The sequence below is a fragment of the Lissotriton vulgaris genome, chromosome 8 (assembly GCF_964263255.1).
Source record: "Lissotriton vulgaris chromosome 8, aLisVul1.2, whole genome shotgun sequence".
Taxonomy (NCBI): Eukaryota; Metazoa; Chordata; class Amphibia; order Caudata; family Salamandridae; genus Lissotriton; species Lissotriton vulgaris.
The window spans coordinates 439,735,392-439,746,908 of NC_141696.1; the positions used below are offsets into that span (position 1 = coordinate 439,735,392).

General features: G+C 47.0%; 1 protein-coding gene across 1 annotated transcript in view; it reads right to left on the bottom strand.

Moving 5' to 3' along the window:
• The window catches only part of UNC50 (unc-50 inner nuclear membrane RNA binding protein), a 126,090-nt gene that overhangs the window by 57,548 nt on the left and 57,025 nt on the right, over positions 1–11,517 (bottom strand). The gene's annotated exons all lie outside the window — the stretch shown is intronic.

Sequence of the window (11,517 nt, forward strand, 5' to 3'; positions counted from 1 at the left end):
GAGGGCTTTGGCAAGGGGTGCCATACCTTAGCTTTGAGTGTCTCCCTTGGCGCAGTGGACTCTCTCAGTGGGTTCGCTGAGACTCCAGAGTATAAATATTGGATCTTTCCCCTACAAGGGGAGAAGGAGTGCTTAGTCAAAGGGCACAAATGACAGGGGGCTATGCAGAGTAGCAGACAAGGTGAGATTCAGGGGAGAGGGGATAAGAGCTAGGGAAGAAGACAAAGAGAGAAAGAGTACTATTTGGGAACATATTTAATTAATGAGTTATTATATAGTGCTGGCTTGACCCGAAGGAATCAGAGTGCTTTACATGAGAAACAATAATGTTGCAATTAACATCAGTTAAAAGTTACATAAGTATCAGGAAAAGCATTTAAAGAACATAGGGGACAAGGTGAATGGAGAAAGGAAGGGTAAGGGGATAGGGTAAAGGGGTAGGAGGAAGATAAGACGTAGAGACGAGGGAAAAATCTGACCAAGGTCCAGCTGGGTAGGTGACGGCAGGGGGGAGAGAGAGTCCATAACCCATCTCCTCTTTAGCTATCTGGTAGATCCACTGGGCATCAGGAGACTGCAGAGGAGGGAATACACAGCCCATCTCTCCAATAGCTATTGGGGTAGCTTCTCCGGGCATCAGTCAGAATAGCTAGGTCTCAACAGTTGAGGGAGGGTTCCGAGGTGGGGCCGGGCACCGGGGTCCCCCAGGCCAGCAGTCGCCGCTCCTCCAGACAGCTCCGTGAGCTGGTGCCTCGTGGGGAATGCTCAGTGTCAAGGCAGGAAATCTCTGTGATCACTCCCCTGCAGCCATCTTTAGGTCAGGTGCCCTTTAGCAGCTTCCACTGTTGTTCGGTGTAGGAAGGTGGCTACCTGACTATGGTTACCCCAGATTTATTACCTTGTGTTTAGCTGGTTTTCGACTTAGTTGGCCTGGTTCCCTGCTAATCAGGGCCCCAGGCTATCTGCTCTCTCTGTAAAATGGATTCCATGTACCCTAGGTGCATAACTAAATTGGCTTGGGTCACCTTATCAGCCCCTGTACAGAGCACTATAGGTGCCCAGGGCATAGGTGCATCCAAGGCCTACCAGGGGCTGCAGCATATTTTTTGCCACCCCTGGCTGGCTATCCAAAATTGACACAACTGGCTGATCACTCAGCTGGGGCAAGGTGGTGTAATCACCCCTTGCTTAGATATAGTATGCCTATATCTAAACCTATCTGGACACATATAAACCTGTGAGCCACTCCTATGGAAGGCCTCATCAATCCTGGAGGCAGAGTGCGTGGTTTGATGTGAGATGGAGCTCTGGCATGAGCTGAGCCTGTCTGCAGCTGTCGGGAACAACTCCCTAAGCTGTTCCCGGATAATGCCATACCATATACTCTTAAGTGCCTTATAATCCTCGCGGTTATATCGTAACTTTGGTTTGGCTTTATCAAAACATGTCGTGTAAGGTGTCATACGATTTGGAATACTACGCCCTCGCCAGTCCTGGCGACGGGGGTAGCATTCCACCCCTCTAGAGGGAGACAACATGTTACTTTGCTAAAACGCGGTTGATTTTTAAAAGAGCCTCAGATCCACAAAATGGATGCTTCTGCCACAGACACATGTCTTACCTCCTGCTGCTGACCGAAACTCGGCAGAGGAGGCCTGGACAAAGGCTTTCCTGTCGCATGGAGGTGTCACACCACCCCAGACAGGAGATAGTGGATTGTAGCAGGGAGGTTTGAAAGAAACCAGACACTGCCTGGGGAGCACAAGGCTGCCCCTTGCATAATCCGGCCAAACCGGTTCTGGGGCACACCAGCCCCAGTCCCAGCGCGGCCTGGATCAAAGGAAAAGGGGTGTATCCACCCCCTTCCTGGGTCCCACCCATAGGAGGGGACCTAGCAGTTAATCCAGCCCCCTAGATTGGTATAAGAATGGGAGCAGTGCCAACGCATTCAGATTATCCTGACAAAATATTTGAAACGAAACTCTGGACCCTTCGACATCCTACTCAACGTAGAAGACTGAAGAATCTCCCTTGTGGTCAAGGAGTGGCCACCCTGTGCAAACAGACACCATCCAGCACCTCAACGTCTGCTTTGTTGCAGTTCCCGCCGGAACTCGAGCGATAGAGATCGACGAGATCAAGCTTGCCTGCCTTCTTACAGCCCGATCCACAGTCCCTGCAGAGCTGAGACCCGTGGAGGCGACCGGGAGCGTGGGGCACGCCATCTTGGAAAGACCACGAGACGCTGACCGTGCAGCCCACGAGTGACCCTCGAAGCTGTACACCGGGGTTTGAGAAGCCCCAACCCTGAGCCACTCTTGCACCGAAGCTCACCCCTCTACACTCGACGAGTGCTGCGTGGGGCCCTTCTGCTTGCTTTGGCTCGACGCGTTGGCCCGGTCACTTGCCAGCTGGCTTGTGGCCCCTGTGCCGACGAAAACCTAAAACCGACTTGCGATTCTGGTTGCTCCAGACTTGCACTAGCTCCTCTGAAAAGGAGCCCCCGCTCTGACCCTCCTGGTCCGAGTGAGAAGCAATCCCCCGGTCCTGCGTGGATTGCTCTTGCCAAGTGTTGTTTGCTCCAATCTTGAAACCGACTGCGCCGACGGTGAGACCCTGCGTGGGACAGATCGTGACCCGCTCCTGGATGTCGCAGATGCCCCAGAGCCCACGTGACAGCGGAGAGAAGCTCCTCGACAACCACCTGATTGCGCCAGACATTGCCTGGTTCCGTCCTGGTTCCACCCTGGTCACTGCGGAGTGACCCAGACTCTGTCCCCTCTGCTTTCAGGTACTTTTCTACTCTGATCCACCCTTGGATCACACCGGACACTTCTCCTTCACATCGCCTGCAGCATCTTCAGCTCCAAGCACCAAGAGCCTGCGTGTCAAAACCCGACGCCACTTCGACCCTATGCACCCGCTTCCTGTGGGTGAGGTAACATTGCAACGCCGGTGTTCCCACACTGGTACACACCTCTAGGGTCTGTGTCTAAAGTTTGGTTCCTCTAGGTTCAGCGGAAGTGTCCTTAAACTCTATTTGTGAAACTTTTACGCACCATTGACTTTGCATTGGTGCAAGCTGCACTTTAAGTGCTGCACCCGAATCCTGCGGGCTTTTCCCGACTTCAGCATTGCTTGTACCGACTGCTCCCAGCGATTCCCTAGGCCCTAGGCCTAACCACTGTTCGATTGGTATCTCTTATACCACTTTTTTAATATATGGTTTGAGTGGCCACCCGCCCTCATCCATAATTGTGCAACTTTGTATGTTATACTGTGCTTTTGATTTAACGCTTGTGCCCCTTTGCTCATAAAGAGTACTGGGGATTAATTTAGAAATAAACACATATATTTTTATAATATATACTTGTGTGGTGTCCTTTCATTTGATATTACAGGACTGTGATTGGTAAAACAGCTCGCTTAACACGACCTCGAGTTAAGCCTTTAAGGCTGCTTAGTCTATGCTACCCTTAAGATAGCTTGTCTAATAAGGTTGACTTACAACCAGACACCATAAGGGATTGTTTGGACTGATACAAGGTGGTTCCAGAATTGGAAACATCATATATCAGGCCAACTTCTCACATTCGGTCAATCCCAGCCCCCTCTCTCTTCAACCAGAACTGGACAGGGCCTTAGGGTAGGTCTTCCCCCTCTGATATCCCTCTCCTGTCGCTGTCGGGCTGCTGGTTCTCTCCTCAGGGCCGATCACTGGGCAGCCGCCTTGTCAAGGTCAGGCATGCAGAGCTTGGTAATCTAGCTGTCCATCTGGCCTCCCTTCTGCCGGCAGACAAACTCATCGGGGGAGCAGGGGGTACTCCCCTGGCACCTTCTTAGCTCCCCACATGTCACAGGCATCAAGGGCACTCACCGCTGGTCACTCGCAATCAGGCCATCAACGTGTCACAGGGGAGTCCACGGCCGCTCTCAGCGTCACTTTCCAGGCCGCCTGGGCTCACGCAGTGTGCCCCCCCCCCAAAAAAGAAACTTCCCCATGATAACTCTGATGATGTCAGGAAATATATAGGTTACAAGAAGAGCTAGTAAGATGGGGGCCTCCCACATTGTTCGTATTTGCAGTCACACAGCGAATATCAGCCTCTTCAGTGCGTAGCGTTTGCTGCCACCCCCATAGGATTCATGTTATCGACCCTGAAAGGATAAAACTCCGAGCCACAGGAGCGTTGATGCTGCGATCTACAGGCTGTGCACACATATCTTTGCAGTAAAAACCATCGACAAAGCCCACTGAGCTGCCTCCGGAAGCTGTCATTCTGGTTAACTCACTGTAAAGTGTATGTGATAATTTCTATGCTAGGGAAACAGCATGTTGACTCTGGGGAATCATGTGTGTGCTGCGATGAATTATTATTATTATTTTTTTTGTTTGCATTGATAACATGGATAATAATGATAATACAACTACTACTGATAATAATCATAATAATGATAGTAATAATACTTACAACAATGATAATGCCACTAATACTAATACGAATATGAATAAGACTATCTATTATTATGTTGATGATGATGTACGGTGAGGATGGTTTTTACTTTAAAGTGGTAGTGTCTCCTCTCATGCGATTTTCCCATGAGTGCCCATTCCACCAATCACGCCCTCGTTCTAAAACCAGGCAATTTTAACTCACTGACGGCTTCTTCATCATCCTCCGACATCTGTGCCTAGGCTACCCATGGCAGACAGAGAGGACACATATGTAAATAGAGAGACTTCCCTCTCGACTGGATTTTCTCTGATTTATTGGCGGGAGTGTAGAACATTAAATGATACCTTCCTGGCGAGGTTGGCATCTTATTGGGCAGCACTGGCCAAGTTGAATAATTTGCAAGACTCCAACAACATGGAATTATTTTGCTGATGTGCTTCAATCGCAGATGATGAAGGTGCTTCAGTGCAAAGGACCTCAAAGCGCTTATCTTTGTTGTTTTCTTAAATTCCATAAGGTCGGCATTTACAGTGCCATTAGCTCAAACTCTCCTAAATGCGAGACCTATTGCATTGCAAATGCTCGTTTTATTTCCCATAGCATTCAGTATCCTTTCTGTATCAACAGGTGTTAAAATTACAAAGTAACAGAGCAGTATATACATGTTAGTCTAGGTCAAAGGGTATTATGAATCAATAGAGGTGAGTGTTCTGGAGGGGTTGGAATAAATGTTGATATATGTGTATCCCTTGTATTGTTCAAGCAAAAGTGATCTGAGCTCTTGTATAGTAAAACTTTTTTTTTTAAATTACAAAGTAATACGGTTAAGGATTATGGTGCATAATTGGTCTTTCTTTGCTGTATAATTTACTCATCCCATTTGCATAATTTGGTCCTTCACTGCTACATAATTTCAGTGGCCCAATTATAGCCATTTTTTAAAATTATCTATATGAAACATAATTAAATGTATGTAATTAAAGGGGGTTGAGAAGCTCCGTTCCGTTCTTTTTGTTACTATTCTATTGTCCCCTTTTTAGGTCCCCCTCAGTACTACTGGTTTTGGGCCAGCCCACTGCTTACCACAGGGTGGCTTTCCTTCAGTCTCATTTACTTGCTTCTTATTCAAAGAGTTCTCTTCCTCTTCTTGTGTTTGTACTTCCCCAAATCATAGCTTCTTTACCATCCTTTTGACTGGATGACTTGGATCCTTCCATGGTTTATATTAGGGCACAACTTACTCTAATTAAGTGCTTAAGGATATACAAAGTAAGTGTTTTATTGCTCGCACCCGCTGCACTCCTATTCTAGATCCCAACTCCTCTCCCAAGTCATCTGTTAAAACACTGCAACCGGTGAAAGCATGCTTCATTTATCGGGATGGTTTTGTTTTATCTCCAGTGTTCCGCGGGTTGTATCTAAAGATCAGGCCTGGGTTTACGAAGGCAGTAGTTTTGGTTCTAGGGAGGGACGAGCTGCACTCCGCTCTAGAAAGGAGATGTCTATCCTTCAGGAAGTCCATAATGATGGTCCTTTGGCTACTGCAGACAACCAAATAGGAGGTTTCAGTACCTTATTCATTGGAAAGTATTTTCCTGACAGTTCTTTGTGACGTAGATCTTTATTTATTTTTAAATATTTAAAGAGTTTTATATAGCGCTGGCTAGACCCGAAGGTATCAGAGCACTTTACATGAGGTTCAACAAAATTACAAGATTACATCAGTTTCAATTTACAACAGTTGCTAGAAAAACAATTACAAGAGCATAGAGAACGAGATAAGTGGAGTGAAGAGGGGAAGGGGTAAAGGGTAGGGAGGGCGATAACTGCAGAAAGACGAAGGAAGGTCTGCCCAAAGTCCGGCTGGGAGGGTGATGGTCAAGGGGGAAGTCCCAAAACCCATCTCCTCTATAGCTATCAGGTAGCTTTACTGGGCTTTGGCCAAATAGCTAGGTCTCAATAGGAAACGTTAAAAGAACATGGGGGACAAAATAATGGAGCGTAGAGAGGAGGGTGAAAAAAGGGAGGATAGGGGAAGAGACAACAAGGGGAGACGAAAAGAAGTCGGTCTAAAGGCCGACTGGGTAGGTGACGACCAAGGAGGAAGTCCACGGCCCATCTCCCCTATAGCTAAACCAGGTAGCTCCATCAGGCATCAGACACAATAGTTCAGTCTCAAAACATTGAGAGAGGAGAGAAGGAGAGACATAAGTAGAGGGAGGAATGCGGGACGAGATGACAGGAGAGATGAAACTAACCTAAACTTATTATATGTATGGAATGACGGGGGCTATTGGGTTAGAAAAGGCTAGACATTCAAAGTGTGTTTACTTGAGAATTATGACAAAAGTGCAATCGCCAGGATAACATTTTTGTAATAAACATCAAAGTATTTTGATTGAAAAGGGATAAAAATGTGAATGTTGTTCATTTGTTAGGATTGTGCCCAACAACAGCACATGTCAGATGTTCAAAAAGCTGTCTGTGGGAGTTTCAGACAGGGAGCAATGCAGATGAATGCACTATATACTCATTCAGCAGTGCAGCTGAAGTGAAAATATAAGATAAAGCTTAAATTATGGCACTGTTATTTACTCTCCAACTAATAAAAAAATGAGCTTCTAGTATCCATGGCGCCATTCTTCTTTCCTTCCTTTCTAGAAATTTCGACCCACCGGGTTAAGCTTTAAATCTTCCTTTAAGTAACTACTTCATTGGGGAGGTCTGCACCGTTAACTGCTGATGTTGCTCTTCATGGGAGCCAGTTCACCGGGTACCTGCAGCTCATGCATGCCCTGGACAGTCATGTGTCTGAATTAGGGGCAGTGCCTGAGTTTTATTCCCTGGAGGCAAAATCTAAAAATGGGCAAAATAGGGGATATCACAACTGTATAGGCCCCTAATCATTAAGTACCATGACCCATTCCTGAGTTTTAGATAAAAGTGGGGTGATGACCTTGGTGTCACAGTTGATGACGATTGGCTCAAAGCAAAAATGCCCCCCAGACCTTTGGATATTTTATCCAGACTGTCTTCTAAATATTGGCATTATGTACAATTTCATCCCTTCAGACTACAGCGGAATGGTAAATCTCTGTTGTTGGAGATGCAATAACAGAGGGAACATTCCCGTACGTCATCTGGGGTTGCCCAATCATTACTACATATGGAGCTAGAATGCACACATACTTGGATAAAGTATTGGGTCACAACTTCTACCAGATAGGCTGCCTTGCTGCGGATTATGGATGGTTGGGAGTGTGGCCATAGTGTACGTTTGCTTGTTGGGCTGAGCCGATTGCTAAGCAATACTTCGGAAGGAAACGGCGAAGCATCACTCGTCCACCCCTTTGCGAGTGGCAGGGAGGCATGGACAGATGTGTCTTGGCAGAGGAGACTGTTTGCAAAACTAGATGCTGCCCCACTACATATCAGCGGATCTGCTCCAAATAGAAACAACAAAAAGCCACTTCCCGATCATAGTCCAGAGGTTTCTATGCAGCAACATGCACAATTTAAGATGGGCATAGCTGGGTGCCTGTTTAAATCCCATCTGCAATGGGGCAGGATGTGTGTTAGATTTGATCATTGTATGTTTTATTGTACATAGTTTATAGGTCTTGCGTGGGTGTGGCAGCAAAGCTGCCCCGCCCTGCGAGAGATATTGTAAAGAAAAAGGGAGCCTAAGCCCCGCCCCTCCTTTCTATTGGGTAACGTCAGCGTTCATGGTAAAGACTGGCTTACCATTAGAAAGGAGGGTTTTCCGTTGCCGCCCTGTCCGCTTTTGGAACGGCCCCTCCGGACATGGTAACCTGCATTACGGCCATCGTGAGGAAGTTTCTTAACTGAAGCTTCGTCACGCTGTTTTTTATTGGTCTGTAAGTGCCGGTCTCGGAGGAGCTGCGCTATTAATCACAGAGTTTGTGAATGCCAGAGATGTAATACAGCACCAGACACACTTGATGTAACTTGTTTTTAATGTGTTGTTTTTCTTTGGGTTTTAAAGTGACTCTCGAGTGCTCCTCCCTTCAGAGGATGGTGGAGAGAGGGGATGTGGTACAAAATGTCCACTTAGAAGAAAGTGACACAGAGGTAAATGCTGTCTTTAGTGGAAACACCGAAAATGTGTTTTTTTCTGTGTGAAAAGGGCCCTGGATTGGGTGCGTGTGTGGAAGGGGGGGGGGGGGGCTTTGGACCCAGACTGCCAAAGGTGGTTCTCTGCTACCACGTGTGAGGCCTGCCTGAGAATGACTCATCTGAAGCTGCTGGTGGCACTTGGCTTCTCTGATCTAGGGTTCAGGATCAAGATGACATCTGGGGGGGGTGGGGGGGAGATAGCCAATGAGAGAAGTTTAGCGCCTCTGACGAATCGAGGCGCCCCAAAGGCGGCGCGAGAAGTGCATTCCCATGTGGAACGCTCGAGGCCTACCGCCCTAACCTTTAGCCTGACCCACAGTATAAATCCATCAAAGCGCCTACACGCAACTCAAGTTCTAATATGCGCTATGAAAAACTTGTTTCGCCTAGCAGTCATTAGCTCGCGCTTACAAATTAGAGCCTTCTGCCTGGCTTCATCTTGGTGATAGCAGGCTGTAAGGTGGAAACACGCGAAGGTGCATAAGGAGGTTGTACCCCCGCCGCGGAGATATGTTTCACATGTCTGAGGCGCACTTCGCCTTTCCCCCATGCGGCGGCCACATTATGAGGACCCTTGCCTTGGGTGATAAACTACGATGTTTATATTTAGTGTTAATATTAATTCTGATTACAAATTGCTCCATTGGATCAGAGATCTAAGTACAGCTTGGGCGTGGAGTAAGTAGTCCGTGATTAAAGCCTCCGGTGGGCCCGCACAACCCACAGGTCTTTATCCCGTCCAGGTTTGCAGTGATCAGCCATATGCGCACAAAAATACTGTACATGTTTCTTATGTTGCAGTGATTTTATATAGTGCTTATTCTGCCCAGGGTAAGGCCTGGTAGCGCTTGTATTCTGCGCACAGCAACAACGCTGTAATTGCAGGTGCTTGTCTGTTACAGATGTCAAGGTAGGCGAGGGCGTCGACTGTTCGTTAGAGCCCTGTGTGTACTGCATGAGTGCAGGGCCCAAGTTATTTCGGTACAGTAACAGGCCACCTTCTTGGCGCCTTCCCTTTGTGTTTGAGTTATGCTGCAGACTCCGTGCAGTTTGTTAGCCAGGGCTGTGTATTAGTCTTTACAAAGAGGTGGGTTTGAGGCTCCGTTGTAGGTACTCTGGCGTCTTTCAAGCCCTCAAAAATCCACTCAAAGACCTTTTACCCTCCCCCCAGTAAAGTTCACTTGCACCAACTCACAAAGTGCCTGTCACTCACCCCAAACACGCAGAAAGCGCTATCGCTTTCACCAATTCCATGCATAGCGCCGCGAGGCAATTCGCTTATACTTTAGGAAACGCACGCATTCATTGCGTGGTTTTGTCTGGTTTATTCTCTTATTTGTGTCTGAAGATTTCCTACTTGAAACTATATGTGTCTCCTTGGCTTCCATTCCATTTTATTTTTTAATTCGATAAAATGTTGTGTTTATTTTGTTTGGTACCCTTGAGACAACAGGGGCCTGTAATGCGCTCTACTCTGGCCTGATCAGCCTCCTCACTCACCGTGACTGCTCTTCCTCGACCCTTATCAACCTTTGAAATTTAAATGGAAGAGGCTGTCTATGCAGAGCAAAGCACTCAAAACACACCAATGACGTGCTCATTTCAGAGGCCTCTGTGCCTGTCTGCCACCGCTGTGCTTCCGGAATTATATACCGTTCTTATCAAACACGTCTCCTTGACCTGGGAAGGATGGAAGGCTTGCCAGCCCTGCAGACTTTGCACCTGCGTCCTTAAGACCAGTTTTTAACACACTGAGTTGACTTGCCGCTTAACACACAATGGTCCAGCTGCATGCAGACTGGCATCTTTATCCTCGTTAAAAATAATGAGGTGGGCTGTAGGGTTATGGGCGCACATATGGGATTTATGGGCCGGACCTGCACGGTATCAACCAGGGAGGAAGGCTGGGTCCCAAAACAGAGACATGAAATGATTGCAGCTTTCCAGCCTGGGGCGACACGTGTGAATCAGTGGTCCCCATAAAAACTGGGTAGCGGGGGAAGACGTGGCAGGGCTAGCATAGCGTGAGAGCAGCAGTTTGTAGCGATGGGAAAGGGGGTGCAGTGTGCTTCTGGGGATGGGAAACAAAAAACATTTTGTTGTAGTCTATGTTACATAAAACAATTTGAAGCAGCGAATAGAGGAAACCAATTGTGACACTACTGCAAAGGTAAAAAAATTGTAGGGTGTAACTCTTGCTTAGAAATTGTGATTTTGTTAAAGATTTAATTAAAGCTCGTCTAGAATAGCTTTCCCCCAAAAGAAAACGGTTTCCTTGCTTACGATTTCAACCTGAGAGACCGCAAAGTGATTATGCCCCAAACTCTGCCGCATGTTCCCCGGTCATTCACCTCAGAAATGGGGTAAACAAACTTTCTGAAGCAGGAATAGTGCACTAGGGGTGGTTACATGAAGTGGGGTTGTACACTTCCTGCATGGTTCAAAGTCTTCTAGAACGTCATGTTTACCTACTGACCAGACCACTGGAATTATACGGCACAGGAGGAACGTATTGGGCAGCAGATTTGACAAAAAGATTCGGTCAACAGGCGGATTGTGCTGCTCAGTGCGGTGCCTTATGTGGTAGAATCGCTTCACTGTGTTGCTGACTTCTTACACGTTAACCCTGTCTGAGCACGTTCTGCATCTTTAGTACCAATTTAACACCCAAATGCAGCGATGAGCAACGCAAAGGGTTTCGTCAACTTTTGGTAGGAGTTCCTTGTGCGGCAACAAGTCATTTTTGTTATAAAACAACCTAAGTTTTCAATGCTGCAATCCCGCTGCGGCAAATACAGACATTCTGTTTTTATTGCAATCCGAGTATTGTTTGTGTTTATCACGTTCACTGGCATTCCAATTCTAGCATGTAACTTGTTGGTTGTGCGTATACTTGTTTACAAAAAAAAAATGTTTTACTGCT